General features: G+C 41.1%; 1 protein-coding gene across 1 annotated transcript in view; it reads right to left on the bottom strand.

Annotated features, from left to right (window-relative positions):
- TMEM132C (transmembrane protein 132C) overlaps positions 1-22,088 on the bottom strand; it is a 218,977-nt gene that overhangs the window by 157,831 nt on the left and 39,058 nt on the right. The gene's annotated exons all lie outside the window — the stretch shown is intronic.

The following is a 22,088-nucleotide window of genomic DNA, read 5'->3' as shown; positions in this document are numbered from 1 at the left end:
GCCCGAGCCCCAGCCCCTGAGCGGCTGCTAATCGCCGCCACGGCAGGAACGCTTCCGAGGAGATCAGAGTTCCTTTCTGCTCCACAGCCAAAGACAAAAGTTGCTTTTCTAAGACCTGACACACACCCCGCTTCCCTCGCTTCCTCCAACAAGAAACTGGGCTCTCACCTTACTATCCCTGACGCTATGGTCTACACCTTCTTATAGCTTAACAGTGACAGTAACTCGGCTTTCAAAGTTATTTAAACACGGATGCACATCTCACAAGCTAGAAATACTTCAACAGGTGCTTTCATGTAACACACACTGTCAGTATATAGTGGCTGGTTTTAAGTTTCAGCTGAATATCAAATTCCTTCTGAACAAAATGCATTTTGCCTGTTATAAAGATTAATAACAGATATAATGTGGACAAACAGGATGTTGAAAGGGAGAATTTATTATCTGGTTAGGGCAGGCAGAAACACAGGACAGTCTGTAAGTGCAACATGTAGATTATGTAACACAGCTCCCCTTCCTAACTCTCACTGCAGAAACTAAGCTCAGGCACGGAAGGCACGAAAGTGCTGATGCACCTAACGCTAGGCTGTCTTTCGTATTTAAAAACAGACTTCGCCTCAGACACACATCAGTTCCAGTGTCCCTGGGGAATCCCAGCAGAGGCAGGATTTAAGGTTCTGTGTACGTGCACCTCTTTAAAGAAGAAAGGCCACAGCAAGGACAACACAGCGCGTGGACCCTGCTGAAACACTCGGGACCACCTTCCACCAGGGAACCCTGCAGCAACAGACTCTTCTATTAGCCTCCTCCCAAAGCTCTGTGGCTTGAGGATTTTTTCAAATAATAGATTCACTGTCTTTCTAGCATGTCTGGCTGCTAGCACGTTAATTACCCAGGCAAATTTAATTAAATGTTTGCAAGTAATAAATAATCAATATTTGTCATTACAATTGCCACTGCTGACAGATAGCTTGACTACAATTCTGTAGAGTGAGCATATTGCTGGCGCACTGCAATTATTCAGCCCTGCAAAAGTGAATAGCTTTGAAGGCAGGTGTTAGGCAATTAAGAAAAAGGAAAGAAACAAAGGTGGAGAGGGAGAAAAATCAGAGCTCACAAAGGATGGCAGGCATAAATTTGATGAAGTTCATTCATATTTAATTTATGCACCAGCACTGGATGGTAGAATTAGTTTTCTCATAAATGAGTGAACTGCTATTACTGGACAAAAAACAAGCAAACAAAAGATTAGAAAGCAAAAAGCGAGAAAAGAAAAAGGCAATAGGGCTGCCAGTGAAGATTCCAGCATATCATGAGTTACCAGCACAAGACCCCTTCTGTCAAGCAGAGTCATGTTTAAAATGTAACATCAGTTTAACGTACTGTTGCAGCCCCGTAAGTCTCCAAATTTTGGCATACATTTTAGCTCTGCTGGAAAGCAATCTACAGATGGCACCTACTGCACAGATTTTTCCCTTAGCTGAATCAAAGTATCAGTCTTTTAGGATTATATCCTGAAGTGATGTAATACTGAAATAAGGGATGCAAAGAAGATGCACTGAACCGTGATGGACCTTCCAGGAAAACTGCAAAGCCTACGTATTCCTTCTGGTCCAGGAGCACAATAGGAACTTGGTTGTGACTGAGGCAGGAGCAATTTAGTCTCACTCTTCTCTCTGTATTCATTCACCTGCAATGGATGAGCCAGCTGAGATTTGGTCAACATCCTGAATCCCTTTGCAAAGGGCACAGTCGTTCACATTTACATGACAGACACCACCATCCTTTTAGAAATGGCCCATTTCCTACCAATCCTAGCAATCAGTCTGCATATTGAATTTAACTTGATGAAGCATGAGAACTTCTTTACTAGGCACCCTCTTGCCAACAAAAGGACAAGTGCTTTGTAGTACTATAGGGCAGCAGGCTCTAATTCAGGAAAGCATAAGCACTTCCTTGAATGTAAGCATTAATTGACTTAAGTACAGAGGCACACCTCTCTGAAGCATATCCGTGATTAGGGATGCTCTAGAATCAGCATCTTAGCCACTACCACTGAGGGAACACCGTTGCCCTCAACAGGCGGGTAAGGAGTGGAAATACCTGAGGCATGCTGCAGAGACAAGTGAACTGCTATGATTTCAAAGGGCTGCTGATCATGATCTATGCCCAAAGCTTAACAGCTGTTTTTCTCTAATTCTCAGGACTTTTGCTGTAAACACATTATCCTCAGACAGACACTGGTCTCATTTTCACAGGCACTCCATTTATTCTGAATCAATCCCATGGAAGACATAAGTAGGACTTGGCCTAGTATTAAGAAAAATGGCCATGCAACTTCCACTTAAATAAACTGAATGCAAACTGCAAAATCTATTTGGTCAGACTGAAAGCAAAAAGAACAAAAAGCTTCACTTTTTTATTGGGGTCTAAAGATTTCTGCTTCCTGTTGTACTGTACGTAATGCAATGCTGTAATTCTATACTGATGGCTGTACTTTAGACAATCTGTTTATTTAAATGTTTCAAGCCTTTTACTGATAAAGCTAGTAGTTAAAAGTGTCCACTGTTTTAGAAACCCAATCATGTGCAACAGCATCTACAGGCCATCATTTAAGGGATTTGTTTTATACTCTTCATCTCTACCCAATAACCTCCATGTCCTGGTATAATTAATTACCAGTGTCTCCAGAGAACTTTTTAGTATGCTTGATAATCAGCTCTGCTACAAAGTTCTTTAATTTATCAGAGAATCTATTTAACAAGATACCAAGGCTTTCCTGTGTTTCATATCATAATTTATTATTTTAAATACGCATTAAGCATAAGGTTACTCTGGCTAGCTGAAAAATAAAAAGATCACCTGCTAGAGAAGAAAAAAGAAAACAGGCCTTCCTCTGGTGTTCAGGTGTTCCAGGGTGGTTTTCTCAGTTTTAATCTTTTTTCTGACCAATCACTGAAACACATTTCTAGAGTTTTATGTTAAAGCAAGGCCAAAATTTAAGTGCTTCATTCCTATGACAGTGTCACCTGTGGGAACAATATTTCACTGCCAGTTTGGCCTCTGATGTGGGCACAACTGTATCAGTAAAAGAGAACTGTGTTCCTGTGACAGCAGTGCTATAAGTGCATTTATACTAATAAAACATATTCACAGCAGGGAAGTGAATCTCTCTAAGCAGTTTATCTAAAGGGTGTAAACATATCCTGAGCAGACTCTGGATGCTTCTTCTCAGAGTCTGGATCCTTAGACAGAGCTTGTCAACCTTGCAATTGGGTTCACGCGAGTAGAACTCACGTTTCATAAGGGCTTTTTCAGGCTAAAGCAGAAATCTAGGCTACAGATGAGAGTAAGAAATGAAATGCTGAAACACCATTTCTGTACTGAAAACTAACCCTCATGACAACCAGCTTGACTCACAAACAGGCAATAAGTGCTTTGCCCTTCTGAATTATCAAACGGGAGCCCAACTTGTCCAGAGATGGAGTACAGCCTGAAAAAGACTGAGAGGCAGAAAACAAAGTTACTATTAGCCAACAACAAAAGTTAAGGCTTACAAGTAATTACTCCTCCTTCGTAACAGCCTAGTGACTTTGTAATCCTTCTTCTGGCATCACATGCCTTTGCAGCACTTCATCTGAACCTAAACAGGCATCTGTTAAGCACATCACCGGCTCCAGTGTGACAGTCCAGCTCAAATTCCTATAACCTAGCAAGTTCATTTTTGGAGCTGGATATGAAATGGTGAACTCTGATCTCTATTATTCTTTCTTGGATTCCAATGTGACGGGAATTTTCTTTAGGGGGATTTAACAGAGCTGGAGCCCTGATTCACTGGAACAATCATAAAAGCCTGATATTTTTTAAGCCATCCTTTTATGAGGTTGGTTTGAAAGAACTTTCTTTTGGATTGGGAATTAAGAGTTTAGATCGTGGGTGGGAGATTACTGGCCAATGTCCATGTATATTCACTGACTGATGTTTGATGAGCCACTGAGCCTTCAAGGAAACCATCTGCCTATCCCCCCAGCCAGAAGGCTCCTAGCCAGAGAAAGCCAGTGAGAAGCAGAAGACAGCTGCCTATGCAAAGGGGTAATGCAAGCAGCTTTCCCTGCACCTTGTATGGCCCTCACAAAGGCACATGTACACTCCTTCCAGGAAGCAAAACACAAGAAAAGTGGTAGACAAATTTCCTTCTCTGTGTTCTCCTGTTTCCCCAAGCACGTACCCTAGGACATCACTACAGCTGAAGGTTCCAAGAATCCTGCAACTTTTAAGGCAGGATCTCCTTTTTATAATAGGTTTACCCACTGCCTCGTCTCTCCCTTCCTAAATGTAGTTGCAACCACATGTTGCATCATACTGAAACTTTTTTGCCCAACTTCCAGGCTGACAGATTTCCAAGAGCAACAAACTAGTATTGTTTATTTACATCCCTCCACTCAAACCCTGTAAACACCGTCCCTCCTGATGCTTCAGGAAGACTCCCATTCCCATGCTACCCCTATCCCAGACACGCTGAATGTGTGATAAGCACGTTATACCAATCCTCCTCTCACGAAAGTCCCTGACCTTTCGATTTTCTTCTGCTATTCCAACTTCCATTATTCCAACCCTGTCCTGCTGCAGCATTGCCAATCACATATCCCAGCTCAGGGAATAGAGAGAAAGTAGGGAAAGAATAAAAGTAGGAAAGATGCATTTAAATCAATACAGATGTTTCCCTTGCCACAAAATGTCAACGGTTATGTTTTCTTGCTCATTTTCCATTAGCTTTCTACATTGGCACCACATCTAGTGACTTCAGAGCATGTGAGATCTTGTAGCAAATATTCTTCTTAGAACCAGACCTCAGCTAAAACTGCAAGAAAGAAATGCCAGTGAATATTCATTTAGATTTCAGAATGACCTTAGCTGTACTTTCAGCCCGTCTGCATTCCCTTTTCTTAACATACAGAAAATTGAGTTTTGCTATTATTAGAAAGGTTGGCTGGAACTTAAAACCAGACAAACTCAAATTAAAAATATGGAACACACTGAACTGTGACGCTGATTAATCAATGGAACAAACCACCAAAGGGAGCAATGGGTTCTCCATTTCTTCACATCAAGACTGGATTCCTTTCCGAAAGACACATTTTTGTTAACCACAACTTATTGTTTCAGTACGGGGATAAAGGGAACCTAATATTCCCTTCTGGCTTAAAATCAGATGGATCTACAATCATTCAAGAAATATTAATTAGAAAACTCGTATGACAGAATAATTGCAGAAGCCACGTTTTCAATTTCTCATGCTTGCCCATCGGATGTACTTTCTCACCCAGGGAGAGAGCAGAGGGACTCTGACTAATTGCACATAGGCAATGTCAAGTGTCAAATGCTTGTGGTGAATGCTTGAGACCAATTCATGAAGTCAAAACTAATCTGTGGAAACACATCTGTCAAAGAAATCCATATAGTGAACATATCTGAGGGAAACTGCAGTCTATTCTCACATATTCTGTGAGCACAGGAAGAAGGCAATTTTGTCAAATAAATGATTGCTAACAAAATTATTTTCTCAGCTCTTTTTAGAATTCAGATTTCATTAAACTGAGACCTGAAGTCCAGTGATAAGAATAAAATAGCAGTGTTTCCTTGACTGACCTGGAATGGCAGATTCCCTGTTTGCACGTAGGGATACCCTTGGTAACCAACCAGACGTTACATTTTAAGCCCAGATGTAGACTGAACCTTATTTAGTCCAGTTCACACAGAGTTCAGTTATGCTACATCAGACAAAGACTGGCAGGGAAAAATATTATCAATTATTTTGAACAGGTTTCTTATTTTAAGTGGGACAAACAGATTAACTTACTTCACTCAGTATTTTGTTAAATGAAAACTGCCCTAATATTCTATTCAATAGGCTTCTCTTACATACTTAAAGCATATCTTTAACTGAAATAATATCCTGTATCTTATTGCTGCCAAAATCTTCAGTAAATCTCAACAGACATTCATGGATTTAGTACAAGTAGGAACATTTCCCCCCTTCTTCTCCAGCAGAGGCAGAACATCGTCATTTCAGAACTGTCAGGGAACGTGACAAAAGTACCTCAAATAATGAATGAACAAAGGTACACCAGGAACTTCTGCATTTCTTTAAAACACAAAACCAAGGGCACATTCACTGAAGCTAAATGATGGGAATCCAAAGTGGATAAAAGAAAATGTTTCATAGAGCGTGTGATTAGATGATGGAACTCATTGCCAGGGAAGAAGTCACTGAGGCCAAGAACTTAACAAGACTTAAACTGATGATTTGGATATTTGGAAAGATATGCAGACTATCTACAGCAATGTCATTAATTACGAGCAAAATTTTTGAACTCTGTTTCAGTATTTATCTATTAGAAACTAGGATTAGACATATGACATTAGACAAATAGCTGTTTTGCGATGTATAACCTTTCCACAAACAGGAAAGAGTGTCTTTAAAGGCTAATTTGCAAACAAAACAAAAACCTACAGAAAACTACATGTTAGAGATGTATTCCCCATCTTTTAATGACAGTCTACAAGCTCCAAGTTTTGATAGTCATAGTTCTATGCATCTGACCCTTTCACTGCAGAAATTCTGAAATATCCTTTTATTGCAAACCTGTCTTCTCTATCATCCCCAGTTCATATAATTGATACGTGTGTTAGTCAAAGAGTGCGTCTGACATTCAGGACCAAAATCTATAAACTGTTTTCTCAGACTGGTTGATGACCTTAAAACTCTGTAAAACAGTGTACACGCAAAGGTCAGTGAAGGTTTCAGAAATGGCTCCCACTCCCAGCGCTGACATTACAGAATGTCTGTACTGCTGAGACCATCTGACATATCTAAGCTGTTTTACTGTTTAGAATCAAAGATAAATTCCTGGAACTCAAATTTCGGCTAATGAAAGCTTTTGTTAAGAGATAAGGTTTGAAAAACTTCTATACAGGCACCATTCAGGTACCAAGGCTTTCTTCCCCTTGCAAGTAACTGCAAATGTCAGTGTCCTAAGAGCAACATACAGCAGGTAAAATGTCATATGATGGCCTTTCGCTGCAATGCTGCTTGCCTCATTGTGGCACACTCCATGGCTTCTCCATTCATCCATTGTGTCAGCGCTAGAAGTCCAAAGCAAGTAACACTTAAGCTGATTTTGTCTGATAGCTATACAGTTGGGGGGGGGGGGAAGGACTGAGGACACTAGAGTTTATTCCTAGCTCTGCCAAAGATTTACGGTAGCCACAGGCAACCTCTGCAACCCAGTTTCTTCAGCTATGAATTGAGAAAAGCTATTGCTAAGTTTGACTGACTTGTGATTAAAACACATTGAGATCATCACACAAGAGACTGAGTAAAGCACTGAATGAATCACGTTATTTAAAAAAGCAGGCAAAAATGACCCAACAGGAGCCAGAAAGTGAGGAATAATTAGGCTATAGAACTAGGATTTTCTAACTTAACCAGTAACTTTTGAGAGACCTGGATTTCCCACTGGAGGCACTCTGCTGAAGGGGTCTCATTTGCCAGGGGAGTACAATCACAGAAAGCCAGGACAGAAGACGTCTCAAATTTAGCTACCAAGATGACGACACACAAAATCCCCAATGACGTTCTAAAACCTTGACTAGAGTGTTTATTACATGATCATCCCACAGTAGAAAGTATTTTTTAATTACTGAAGTGTTGTAAACGTGGGGACATGTGTGCAAATCACAAACATGGAACAAATAGTTTTGGCATTGGCAATATGTCAATTCCCTGTCCTCTCTTTCTCTCGTTTTTAATGGCGCTGTGCTTTCCTCTGCTGTTTGAGTCTTTGTTAGCTGCTGATAGGCACTCACTCCTCTGTTCAGACACTAAATTACTTTACACAGGCTCCTTGTTTAAAAGGAGATTAGGATCTTAGAGCTGGAATGGCACAATTTGCTCAACACTCTCCACTGTCACAACCATCAACAAGAGCTGGAGTACAAAGCTCAGCGTGAGCAGGGCTCAAATCTGGGCAGGGTGGAGCTTTCAGCTGCCCAGGTTTAGGAGGAGGACACAGATGATTCAATGCATGAATTGCAATGTTTTTCCCCTCATCATTCAGTAAGAAAAGGGGAAAATAATAATAATATTTGTAAATAGGTACCTTAGAAACAAAACCAATCAGAAACAACAAGATTTTGTATTACATTACCGCCAAGAGACTTGCTCTGAGATTCAATCTCCATTACGCTCTGCATTGTACAAGTATAAGGGATACTCCTCAAAGAGCTAGATATAAACTAGCAGTGAATAATTCTAAGGCTGAAGATAAAGAAAGGATTTCTCAGCATCAGACCTGGAAAGTCTTTTCTTGGGGGCAACAATCTACTCTCAATATGCATCCTGACATGTTGAAGACTGGCATCCTACATTTCGGAGTCTATATTGTCAGGGTCCTGGACTCCAACATGGAATAAACCCTTTCTAGACCTATCATCCTATGTTAGCAATCTAACCATGCACCATATGGGAGAATTTGCCCCAACAACTAGAAAGGGAACTGAGGCACAGAGTGACTAAATGAGCTTTGCAGGAGAGTTTCTAGAAAGCTAAGCACAGAAGCCAAACATCTTTAGACTCATCCGATGTCTTTATCCACAAATCCAACCCTTCCATTTCTGAACCTTCTTTGTACAGAGACTGATAACAAACTTATGGCAAAAGCCGCAGGATTTTTTTTTAGAGGCTAGATAATTCATACTTGCTGCTGCAACAGCCAATAATCCTATGCAAGCCAACGGGAACACTCTGTAGGAACGGGAATTCCTAACCTGTGAAGAGTCGCAGATTTGGATGCCCTAACTGGGAAAGAATAATTTTCAAGATCCTGTACTTACAACAGACCTTGAATCCCCACGCCACTGGAAATGCTGAGATAAGGAACTGGTCTCATAATACCAAAAACTTAACACAAGCACCATATGTCTTAATGGAAATCCAAGTTATCTTTAGGTCCAATAACATTCCAATTTCCACATGGATTCTCTGGGGTTTTGTTTACATCCTTGAGAGTTTTTCATGCTCCAGTAGACTATGCATCAGCCAGTCTTAGATACATGCAACAAAGCAAAACCCCTCCTGGAGAGCAGTTTCATTTCTTTAATAGCACTTTCCTTAGACCTGTCATCATAATGAAAATGTTTACACAAGAGCACTGATAGCTGACAGAAAGGATATGTGACTTAGATTAGTGGCAGTTTTAAACAACCACCTTCAATAAACCTTTCAGCTTCCCATCCTATGGTCTCAAGGGAATTTTTCTTTTCAGAGGAAGAAAAATGTTATTAGCAAAAGAACGGTTCCATCATCCTACCCAGTATTTGTTATAAAATACCTTGTTTTGTTTAATTTATGCCCGGAATCTGCAAAAATCAAGCTTAGTAGCATAACTCTCAATTTACGTTTCAGTGCTGGAGATCTAGACGCAGGGTCACATGGAAAAGATGTTGATGACTGCCTAAGGCGGTGACACACGACATGGCAACAGTGCTAGTTTGCATTCTGGGAAGCATGGGAGATACCCTTTCAGCAGATCACAGATAAAGCCCAATAGCTGCGCTCAGCACATGGAGCAGGAGAGAGACAGTAGCACTGCACAGCACATATCAGGTGAAAGCATCAGAACAAGACAGTCTAAGAAGGCAATACGATGTGCAAGTCTCAGGGTGAACGTGTAAGACTTGGCAAGACAAGGTAGCAAATGCTTCTAAGATTAAATTCTAGTCACTAGACTTTAAGGAGTGGTAACTGAGTGCCTAAATCTGTGTTACCTGACATCTACACCAGTGCAAACTTAGTGCAAGGGTATGATTTGTGAAGAGCAAGAGCACTGAAGTACTGACTTAGATTAGCTTCAACTGCTGCAGAGCTCCACCCATGAAAAAGTTTCTCTACTGGTATAAATCAACATGGTTCCACTAAAGTTAGAACATCTATTGTGTGTTACACTAACCAAGAACCCGACCCCTATGAATTTTTTTCTAATTGTCTCTTGAAAGGAAAGTTTATTATTTGTATTAAAATTTCATTTGACAGTGAAGACAGATATAGTTATCCCTTTTCTCTCTCCCTTCCTCCTACATGAACAAATCAGAAACAAAGCATGAGCCTTTTTAGTACTTGTGTGTAACCACATGCCTTGAAAGATATCAGAACATCCAAAAATCCTGGCTACAGGGGTAGGGTGGGTACCTGGGGGGTAGCCTTGCCCTTTAGGGAAATGAACTCAGTGTCACCTTTAAACCTCCAAGCAGTCTTTGCCCCAGAGCACACAGCAAGCTCACTGCAACAGCACAACAGCAGCACAGAAACCACGTGGAAGCCCCTCTGGTTAAACACAGTGGTCCTTCCCAGGGATCAGTTAAAAGCGATGGTTAAAGCATTGGTGCTGTTGTGGTCATAGCACCTCCAGCAGCTGCCTCTAAGGTGATATCACCTAAAAAGTGACCTTGTTGCAGTGGCAATCCTTCCTTCTCTTTCCATTTTAAGAGGCTCCAAAGGGAAAACAAGGCAGGAAGGGAACAGGGAGTAATCAGTGCCGAAAGCTGTACTAATGCCTAAGAAAAAGGGGGGCTGGCAAGGGGGCACTGGGAACAGCCCCGAGGGCAGCCTGGTTTGCAACACTCTTCTGAAAGCATCCCCCAAAACCTTGCCTCCATAGTGAGCACAGCTACCCTGTAGCATCTAAACTCACAGTATCTTTCTACACCACAGTGCAAGGTGCTACTAGCATTTCTGGGAACAGCACCAGTTTGTCTCTGCTTTGCCTAAGAGCTTAGTCCCTGTAGAGGAAACAGTCCCAAGATGACTTCCTCCCAAAACTGTGCCAGGTGAGGACATTCTTTATCTTTACTGTAGACATAGGGAGGCTCTCCACATTCAGAGGGGAACTGAAGAAACAGTGCTGGTCACAAGCAGGAGGTTACAATAGCCCTTTGGATCTCTGCATATTACTTCTGAACTCCAGTTGATATAATGAACTTAATGTACTTTTAACAGAAAATTAAATAGCTGTTTTCTATATCTTACAGCAGCAGAATGGGACCTTGAGTCTAGTTATGTGTTTCTCAGCTGTCTGATAACTAAAGACCTACCAAAAATTGTGTACGATTCGACCCTGCAGAACAATGTTCTTGTTCAAACCCAGGTCCAACTAGTAGCCCGCAGAGGCTGGATTCAGTCCAATGGATGCTTCTATCCAACTTGCCGCCTTTCCTCCAGAGGAGACTGGGAACACCTATGTGAGCAAAGAATGCCAGAACAGCCCCATCCTCTGTCTGTTCACAGCCCCATGCAGAAAGCTATCTGCTGTCACTAACAGAGCAGAGGGCAGCGGCTGCTGGGATGAGCAGCCCAGACCCAGACCCCAAATTCTTGTTTCTCCCAAGCGTCCTGACCCAACTCCCAAAGCTCTGCAGCAGTATTTCAGCTCTCCACAGCAGCCACTGGCTGGCTGGGTGAGTATTGGTCCTGCTGGGGTGAAGGCAGGACAAAAGAGGGGCCCTAGGCGCCAATCCCCACAGCAGCTGAACTTCACCCATTCTGTAAAGGGCTCTCTCCAGCTTAACTGCAAAGAAGTGAGTGGGTAAAGAACTGAGAGGCAGAACAAAGGACTATGGTTTCTGTGCTGTTAGGACTGGGTATGGGAAAGTAAACTACAAGCATCGGAATGAGTTCCAGGAGAAGGCATCCTGCAGAAGGACACAAACAAGCCTCATGGAATGCTCAAACACAGTGAGGAAAAGCAGAGAAAGAATTGTGCACAGGTGGTTGCAGTTCTGTTTTTATTGTTTGAAGTAGAGATGATGATTTAGAAATCCCTCTTTAAAGTCTGTTTTTATTTTATTCAGTTGCCTTTGTCATCTATCCAGAAAGGGTCAAACTACAACCACCATCTGTGCAATACCTGAGGAAAGTGTTTGGGAGAGGACATCTGGCAATTCCAATTTCAGAATTAGGATGCAGGAACTAATGAGACCAAGTGCTTCCTTCCAAAACAAAGTTTATACTCAAGAAATAAACTTGGAGGCCAAGAAGAATGAGACATGTCCAAGATGAAGATATCTTAGAAGAACCTGGATGCAATAGATGAAGCCAAACAAAAGTCTGGTGAGCCTTCAAGTAATGAGCCAAGGAAAAATTGTCCTGTGCAATTCTAAAAGTACAACAAATCTGTACTTCCTGGGGCTGGTAGAAAGGAGAATCCCTTTCTAAGAATCCTACCTTACAGTTGCTCCTCAAGTGTCCTTAAAGTCACTGACAAATGACTGTGATGGATGCAAGCTTGTTATTTGCTCTGCCCAGTTTTGTGTCACTCAGCATATGACTCTTGTACTAAGAGGTTGAGTGTGTCATGCTCCTAAAGTGCAGTGGCTCAAGAATCAGTGAGACCCCTCTGCAAAGCAATGAAATAGAGCTTTGCTATACGTTTTGCAAGATGTGTTTTTGCCCTTTCCTAATATAACTTCCAAATCCTCCTCCTCCATGTACCTGTCAGAGATCCCTGTTTAATTCACACAGCTAAAGATACGAAATGCCTCCTACATTCTACCCCCCCACGCCCCCAGGTGCGGCTCTTAAAATTAATTTTTTTCATTTCTTTGCAAGTCATCTTCATTCGGCCTGGCTCCTGAGGGAAATTAATGAGTGCTCACTGAATATGTTTACATAAGATTACATCAGGATTTATCCTATTAAACATTAGGAGTATTTTTGATCTGCCCTCTAAGGGCTAGAGAAGCTGACATGGCTGACCAAAGATGTCTCAATGCAATGAACACAGTCCACTCTCTGCCACTCACAGCATGGGCTGCACAAACACACTGCTGGTTTGCAACGTGCAGCAGGCAACCGGATCGGCTTCGGTGACAAAGCAACTTCCAGCAGAGGCAGGGGTTATGGCCGAGTAAAAGCAGCTGGTTTCACTGGACATGTTAAGGGCTCTGTTGTCAGTGAGATGCTGCAAGACCAAGACCTACTCGAAGTCCAAGAGCCTGTAAAGCCCTGGCTTTGAGCACAGCTTTCATTCCCCACGGCTGCCCCTAGGCCAAGGCAAAGGGCTGTCCCCACTGTGCTTCGGGAGCGAATCCCAGCGCTGACTGAAGGGGAGGGAGGCCAGTGACACACAAACCAATCTGTCAGGTGCTTCTGTCTACCCACATATAATTTTTCATGTTCATCCATACAGGACCCCAAACTCATTCCCAGATTATCTCCTCAGAAATGCTTCTCTCTGCCTCAGGATTTTTAATCACTGACTAGAACAGCTACAGCATTCACAGGTAAAATTCAGCCTGCAAGTTCAAGCTCCTAGTGGGCTCCACAACCACAGCTTGGCCTGCACTCCCTGATCTAGGATCTTTTGGAATTAGCAAGTTGAAAGACACTTTTTGCTAACTCCGATTTGCTTATAATATGAACTTTACATAAGAAAAATAGTACGTACTATTAGATTGTATATGTGCTTATGCATGTAACAACCATACAGGCAATATATACATTTGTGCACACAAAACAGAGTTCACTTCTGTATGATAAACTGTAAATCAAAGTCTTGATCTAACTCTCAGACTGGCTGACCATGTTATGCTGTCTCAGCAAGGAAGGGGCTAAATACCTTCCCCCTGTTGTAACTTTACTGAAGCCAGATGACTTGCTTCAGAAAAGACTGCGGTCTATCATGGCTAATGGGATCAAGACAATACTATGTCACCAATGATTAAAGATGCCTGTGGCTTCTGGGAGGCAGAAACAAAGAAAACCTTTGAGCTAGAAGAGGGGTAAAATAAAATTCACTGCTGTCTCCACATCTGCAGCTTTGTCTCCACATTCATTAGTTAACAAAACAGTAAGGTCAGATTAAGGGAAAAAAGTTAACTCTCTATTAAGGAAAAAAATTAAATTAAGATTCTTGCCAGGCATTATTCAAACATGACCAGTTTACAATGCTTATCTTGCAGTTCCTTTTGACTCCGTGTTTCTTCAGGTAAAGCTAGCCAACTAAAGCAGAAGAGTGCAAGAGTCATTAACTATGTCATGCAAGTTCAAAATCCAAAACTGTAATGGGAATCATTTTTCCTTCCAACAAACAAATATAAAGTCAACACTACCCTGAAGTCCCAGAGTACTGTATTAACACTTGTGTAAGCTGTAGGGCTTTTGGACTGCGGCAGTATATTCTTTTTCCTTTATAAGGCTATTCAAACTTGTCTGAATTTAAGTTAGCTAAAGCTGTTTAGCCACGTATGAGCTCCATTCATGGCTGGCTGCAATAAATGTGACATGCTGTAACCCGAGCAGGCAGTCCTGCTCACTTGCTGGGGATACTCATTCAAAACTGAAGAGAAAGAACAAGAGAAGTTTTAGAGATGCTGTAAATACTGAGCCACTGTGGAGTGATGCATGGTACTTGTTCTCCATGGAAAGATGAGCCCTGTGGGGAGCAGGCGGAGGGCAGCCTGTCTACACCTGGCTCCTCTAAGCTAACAACCTATATGGGTTGTTTTGCTTTAGAGGCAATAGGATGCATTTGGGTTTCAAAGACAGATATAAGCATCTTATACCCTTGATGGACACAGCTCTTAGGAGAGCAGACAGTGTAAAACTGCCCAATGGACTGTATAGTAAGGAGAGGAAAAAGTCTCTTGGTGTAAACTTAAAGGGAGGATCTTCAAAGGCCAGTCAGGTTTGCAGTCCAACAACCCTGCCAAGTATTCCTTTAATCCTTTATTTACCAGTAAATCTGCCATTCTGTTCAGCAGGCTTTTACCGGTATTGGGTTTCAGCTTGAAACCCAAAAGCTGTAAGCATATGCTGTGTAGCCCTAATGAGAAACTCAATCTATTAATGGGCAGACCTTCTCCGCAGGACCAGGTCTTGGCAACATGAGTCAGTTCCTGAACTTTCACCTCCCACTTGGCAGCATACCAGACTAACTCCACATCTCTCAGCTGGCTTACATTATCAGCTCATTATTAACATACATCATGACCAGATCTCTTTTACATGCACCCAGCAAACAGGAAACTACACGAGGGGAGGGCTCCTCATTTTTGTCTGACTCTGGAGCTCATAAAAATGACTAATTAGAACCAGCTATAGTGGCAGGCACTGTGCAGAGTTACTCACACGTGTGTGCTCTGCACCTTAGTCCTGATTCGGGAGAAACATTGAAATTTCATGATAGTCCATGGCCATCCATGATAATCAAGCACCCCTTCTCACTGCCACAGTATTTTACAGCTTAACAATCTGTAATATATCTAAAAGATATATATACCTAAAGATAAATATACCTAAAAGACCTTGTGTGAGACAGATTGCTATTCTCATTTTACAACGAGGGAACCATTATGCAGACAGAATAGGTAACTTATCTAATGTCACAAAGTTTACAGCAAAGAAATCCGTTTCTAGAAAGTAGTCCCTCTATATGGACTCACCTCTGCAGCAAGAGTTCTGGGAACTCTTTGCAGCCAGTTTCAAGAGATTGGTGTATATTTTAGATCCACACACTCGAATGATTCAAAGCCTTACTTCCAAGTGGCTTGCAAGCCACTACCAATGCACACACCATGCTGGGAATGCATCTCATCATGCATGGAGATGATACTCTTGCACACTAAGAGCCATTCTTAATGACAAACTAGTGTTTTGTTATGAGTTTCCTGCATTTTTTTTTCCTCCTTACAGGATTAGTATTTTTTAAATTTATCTTCCAGTTCCCCCTGCCCTTACCAGTCATCCTTATGCTCAGGAGATTTGGCAAAAGAAAAAAGAATCTTTCTTCCAGACTACTGGTTCAAATCCAATCCAGCCAAGCAGTAACTGCAACTTGCATCAAGCGGATAGCTGCGTGGCAGCCGGGCTGCACAACGCCCACAAGCAGTGCCCACACTGGAGAACGTAAAGGTAGGGGAACTCAGGGAGCAAAAAAGGTCAGAGAAGTCTCTTCAGGTCATAAAGAGGGATATTAGTGGAGTAATCTGGATTAGACTAATGCTGTTACACACAGCATGCTGTACTTGTACGCATCTTAGATGAAGATGCACACACATTCACTTAAAGCATACAGCTCACACCTGTTTTGAAACAAACTTGCAAGAAAACTAGCCTAAAAGCTAAACAATGTGAAACTTAGCAAAACCTGAGAGTCTACACAAGCCCATACTTTTCTTTGGCTGCTCAAAAGGTAGCAATTTATATTCTTATTTTAAAATTAGTTGTGCTTAGTATTATTTTTCAGAGCTGATCTCATTTCATAACTTGCCTCCTATTCAGACAATTTATGCACAGATGCTCAGAGCCAGAAATCTGTTCTCATTTAATCCACAGCAGAACAGGTAAAGAGTAAATATATTCCATATAGACTCTTGTCTTGCTGTCTCAGCCTCCCATAGCATAGGGCATGATGCAATTAGTAGCTGCCAAATGACCTGCTGTTCCAAGAAGTTTTTGTCAGCTCTGTTCCTCTGAAAGTTTGCATGCTGGTTACTAGAGAAGAAATAATACAAAATGCTCCTATAGGACCAAGATCTTCCAATGCAAAGAGCTGGATTTAAATTTTGAGTACTTTGAATGCACCATCTTTTCCAGAACTATAGTTTAGAAACCTGCAGTGATCAAAAGCTGAAAAAACTCTGTGGAAGCAATGATGATTAGAAAAATAAAATGCTTCAAATCAGTTGGTCAAGAATAAACCATACGACTCATCACTGTAATTACTGTAAGAGGGTAAACTCTGAACTCAGATGAAAGTTTTGTTATCTACAAATAGTAATTTTAAGGTAATCCCAAAATGTAGACATAACATTCACAGAGTTGCTGAGTAACCTTAGGCAATTAATTTATACTTAGATAGAGGCACCAAGTAAAATGAGCATGAGTCCTTTTGCATGAAGAAATGCCTGGAGCCTTAACTAGTGCTCATAAAATGGTTTGAGATCTTTGAAAGAATCAGAGTGTGTAATGGAAAGTGGTATTATTAGTATCATAGAACCATACCATATTAAGTTGCCTTAATACATTATAGTCAACTCTAACATTACAATGAGACAAAATATATATTTAAATATATAGTTTCATGAATCCTTTATTCATTTATATTGTTCCACAAGACAAGAGATGTCAGCATGAACACAGGAGGGAGAAGAAGGAGGTACAATTTGCTTCCCACTAGATACTTGGTGCCAGTCTCACTCTAGAGTTGGGAAATTTCACCCTGAATAATTTTTTATAGTAGGCACAGGAAGTCTGAATCCTATTAAGAATAAGAAGGGCACAATACTGATCCAGTTAAGTCAATGAAATTACTCCTCCTAACTTCCTTGGTACTTGGGACTGACCTGTGAAAGTCTAGGCAAAATGAATTAAAATCATTTCCAATATATAGAACTGCACCTTTTTCTCTTAAAAAAATAACCTGGATTTCAGCATTATTGTAATAGTTTCCACATGACCACTGTGCAAACACAACTGGTATGCCCCACAGCAGGCACCCACTTCTATGGAATGGGAGCAGCCTCTCTACCTTGTCTTAAACACCTGCATTTGTAACCCGATTTCAGAGATGCTGAGCTCCCTCAAGTATCAGTAAAGTTAGCCCAATTAAGAAGCAAATCAGTCTGGTGCCTACATATGGATTTAGCAATTTTACTTTAGGTTACCCAGTTAGAAAAACACAATTTTTTCCTCCTCTAAATGCTTTCAAATTAATGAAAAAATCCACATACCAAAGGCTGAACAGAGATTCACACTTTATGAAATCTGCATATAAATCTGCTGAGATTCAATTTTAAATAGAAGCAAAGTTAAGTAAGATGTTTACTGCTCAGCATTTCAAAATCCCACACCAGTTTTATCTTACATTTAAATGTTCTAGAGGCACTAATACCATTTTTTATTAGTGTATATGGTGTTTGCAGCTTGAAAACTATAAACCTTGCTTTTTGCCGAATAAGCTACCAAATAGCATTACTAAATCTGCCCTAACACCAAAGCCAAATACAGCAGAAGAGGTGCTGACTCACGGCTGCACTGCCATCTTTTTGGTCACAGACCCTCCCATCGCACATTCAGTTCTGACGCTGCAATGGCAAAGGGATGGCTGGTTGTGCAGCCCAGAATCCGTCCTTCCCCGCTGTCAGCCAGCAGAGGAGCTCTGAGTAACTCAGCAACTTCCCTGCCACCCCAAGGTTGACTCTCCAGCAGGCCACACAGCAAAAGGAATTGGTCCACTTTTAGATCAATCAGACAAATCACATCTGAAGAGCAAGGACTGGTACAGCAGTTTACATTTCTCCCACTGCTACTCCGCACTGCCATCAAGGGATTTCTGCACCGTTAGATATTCCAAAGCACCATCGTCTAATGACTGTTAGTGTAGCATCATCTTACGGTAATCAACGCCCTTCCAACTACCTCGCCAAGCCCCTAGCAGAGAGAGCTTGGTCACAGCAAAAACACTGCAAGGTCATTTACTATCTGATCTCCATAAAGTAGTTTACATGAAGTCTACTGCTAACATGTTTCCACATTCCTAACGTCACCAGAAGTTTGATAGTCCCCGATGACTTAACTTTCTTTCAAGTTAGGAGAAACAGGCCTAGTTTTGACTGTGTCTAATCAGACAACATGAGAAAATAAAGGCTAATCAATGTATTTTCTATACCATATTCTTTTACTGCTGCTAGCATCTGGTTAGAAATTTAGGGAATAACCTACAGGTAAGTCTTAAAATGTGTGGACCTTATTCAACAGGTCTATGTTGTCTAGTTACGCATGCTGCTGATTTCTATAGACTAATGGCAATTGTTAGAGATACCTGCAAGCTTCCAGTACCTAAAGACAAACCAGAGATTCTTTCTGAAAATGTCTATCAGCCTTCACCACACCTGCATCAGTGACTCTTGTCTTCCTCAGGCATTCTATCCATCTCGAGTGCAAAAAGAAATGTGGTTTCCATGAACGCCGTCTCAAACAATGCACGTGCTTGGAATGTCAGGAACAGACCTATTCAATATTCTCTGGCAAACATCTCTGTTTCACAGTTGCAATTACAGGACCAGCTCTCACTTATCACGTAAACCAGTTTCTGAATCTGATGTGGGCTTAGAAGAACATTTCTTCAGATCAGCTTTAGATTCATCCGCTTTAACAAAAGGGCTCTCCTGATATGCATTCAGTTTACGCACTTGAGTTACCATGTCTCCTTAAGCAGCTACAAGCCATAAGTGCAACAAATACACGAAATATTAGTGGCATTATTCATGTAAATACATGGTTTTCTGATAGTGTTTTTAAAGTTACTAATACAACAGCATAAATAAGGTTCTCTGATAGAGTACCAGCAGTGTTTGTCATCAGGAATCCTTTTCATGATATACTCATGTAGGTAACTTCTCAAGCAGATCATCATTCCTGTAACTGGCAAATGACAGCATGAACCGCTTTGTCCTGTTGAGGCTCTTGTTCTGCGTTCTCTGTTTATTTCCTTCCAGCCACAACTCTGAAATACTATCACCAACTCCAAGAGCTTCGATTGAACCGTAACAACCTCACAACAGGAGGTGAAACCTCACAAATGTCCCTTTGGCTTTTTAACTCCTGAAGCTCTCATTAGAAATGTCACCAATCGAAACAGCCCTTTAAAGCTAAGTGTGGTCTGACAGTCAGAGCGATATTGAATTGACACATCTGGATTTTACTCCTACATCTCTAGATTCATTAAGATGCTAGATACCGATTCTTTTCAATCTTATATAAGTAATAACTACTTGCAGTTCAGATTTTCTTCTCCACATGTAACTCTACCTCTTACCATCACTGACATGCAACAAATCACAGATATCTCGCTAACCTGGGACAATACCCATCCTACCCATGTCTCAGTTTTATTTTAAAGTATGCGGGAGGAAAAAGACCATAAAAATACATAGCATTATTACTGTTTCAGTCCTTTAAGATATGTACTGCTATGCAACATTCACAACAGCTCATCTTGCCTTTCCAATTGAAAATGCATTCTCAGCAGGAAACACTCAGATCTAAACATTTCACCCAGTTAATCTTTCTTTCTAAGCCCTCTCAAATCCCATATTTTACATCTGAATTCTTACATCTATCTCCCAGACTTCCCTCCCATCTACTATGAAAGCATCTTGAAACATTTTTTTCTGGGGGGGGGGGGGGGGGTTGGAGGGGGGAGGAAAGGAGGGGGCAGGAAGGGGAGAAACCAACAGCTGATCAAAACCAAGATTAAATCAACATGTTTCCGGTGTAGGTTTAGATCTGTCTGGGTTTCTGTAACTACAGATATGAGAAGGAGTATTGGGTGTGTCAAAGCTCACCATATGTGGCAATTAAGGGCTAAGGAATAGAGTTCAAGCAGCAGAAAGACTTTTTAAAAAAACAATTGCTTGGGGGAAAAATGAAAACTAGCCCATGAGCAATGAAAATGATCTTACAGCAAGTCTTTCTCAGTATGCCTCTGAGGCTGTATAAGACAACTCTTCTCATGGATAATGTTTTTTTTTTTATTTCTACTATAGTATGTCTGCCAAAGAAGTTCTGAGAAACATGCTTTAAGTATTTTTCTTATTTTAACTTAATGCTAAAGAACACTTAGGCATCTGAAATGTAAATGAAAGTAAACCTTGCCACTATACACTAAAAAAAACTATTTAAGATGTAACTGCTAGACTTGCACTGAAGTTAAATCCTGCAGTACTCCAGAAAATCCAGATCCATCCTAGAACAGCAGAAATATATAGGTTTTTATTTTTGTGGATTTTTCATTGTTTACACAATCTGCCTCCAGCCTCTACAAACAGGCACTGATGGAGTAAATGCATTGGTATGCATTGGTTCATCTGCGAAGGAGGGGATAGTCGCAAGATAAGCATTTCCTTTATTTATCTCAACTGTTAATCGTTCTGTTTTAATTCCAGTTATTCACTTTTATTTAGATACATCAGCTCTACTTGTGAAAAACAGACTTGATGAAAACACTTGTTATACATCCTCACTGCCCTTCACAGTGGAAGTCAGTATCATTTTCAGAGTTTTACAGACAGTGAAACTGAGGAACAGATGAAACAATCTGCCGAACTCATGGCAGAACCAAAACCAGGACCTACTGAACTACAGGACAGAGGGACCGGTACTGCAATTGCACAAGACTTGAGACATGAGGATGAAAACACTTTTTTGAGCAGTTCTTCTGTTATGCCAAGGACAATTATATTCACACATATTCATATCAAAGGAATTTCATCTATTTTACATGGATCAGCAAAAAACTCCAGATAGCCCTAAACTGCAGGGAAATTCATATCCCGATTTTAAGGCTAAATTCTACTCCAGCTGTTTACAGAATTCCCCATGTCTTCCTCCAAAGACATCTGGGATTGTTGCTGCTCTGTGTTCTTGCCTCCAACAGAAGCTTAGCTAGATTCTGTCTTCTGGGTATGTAATCACTGCACACTAATGTGGCAGTGAAACAGAAGGCTGTTCTGGTGTTAAATTCCCTAGTTACCCAGATAACTGCTTTCCCTGTTCCCTTGCTAGTTGCTAGGACTCTGAAGGTTCAGTGGTAATTGCAGTGGTTAAGACTTCAGTGTTGTTGGAAATGAACCAAAGTCTCTGAAGTGCAGTGGGAGGTGCAGACTGTCCTAGTATATTCACTGCCTGTGCCGACAGTTCCCTCCCATCATTAATCATTTTTTATGGGAAAGTATTTGCCTTGAAATTTTTATTTGAGTGACCCCAGTGGGGTCACTCTTGCTTCAGCAAGACATGCTTAGGAGATCTTGAGAAAAGAAAGAAACATCCTGAGGGTAGAAAGAATCATCTTTGAACTCAAGGATGATACAGTGATTAAAAGGAAAAGAGCATATCACATCATTAATTTGATTTGCGTCTCCTAATTACTTGCATTACACCCTATCTAGGTACAAAAACTAGTCTCTCTACAGCTTTCTAGTGAAAAGTCAAACAGACAGTACTGTACGCACATTCAGGGTGTTCACAAAGT

This window comes from Dromaius novaehollandiae, chromosome 17 (genome assembly GCF_036370855.1).
Source record: "Dromaius novaehollandiae isolate bDroNov1 chromosome 17, bDroNov1.hap1, whole genome shotgun sequence".
Lineage (NCBI taxonomy): Eukaryota > Metazoa > Chordata > Aves > Casuariiformes > Dromaiidae > Dromaius > Dromaius novaehollandiae.
Note: the sequence above shows the minus strand (reverse complement) of the source record. Positions and strands in the feature narration are given on the sequence as shown.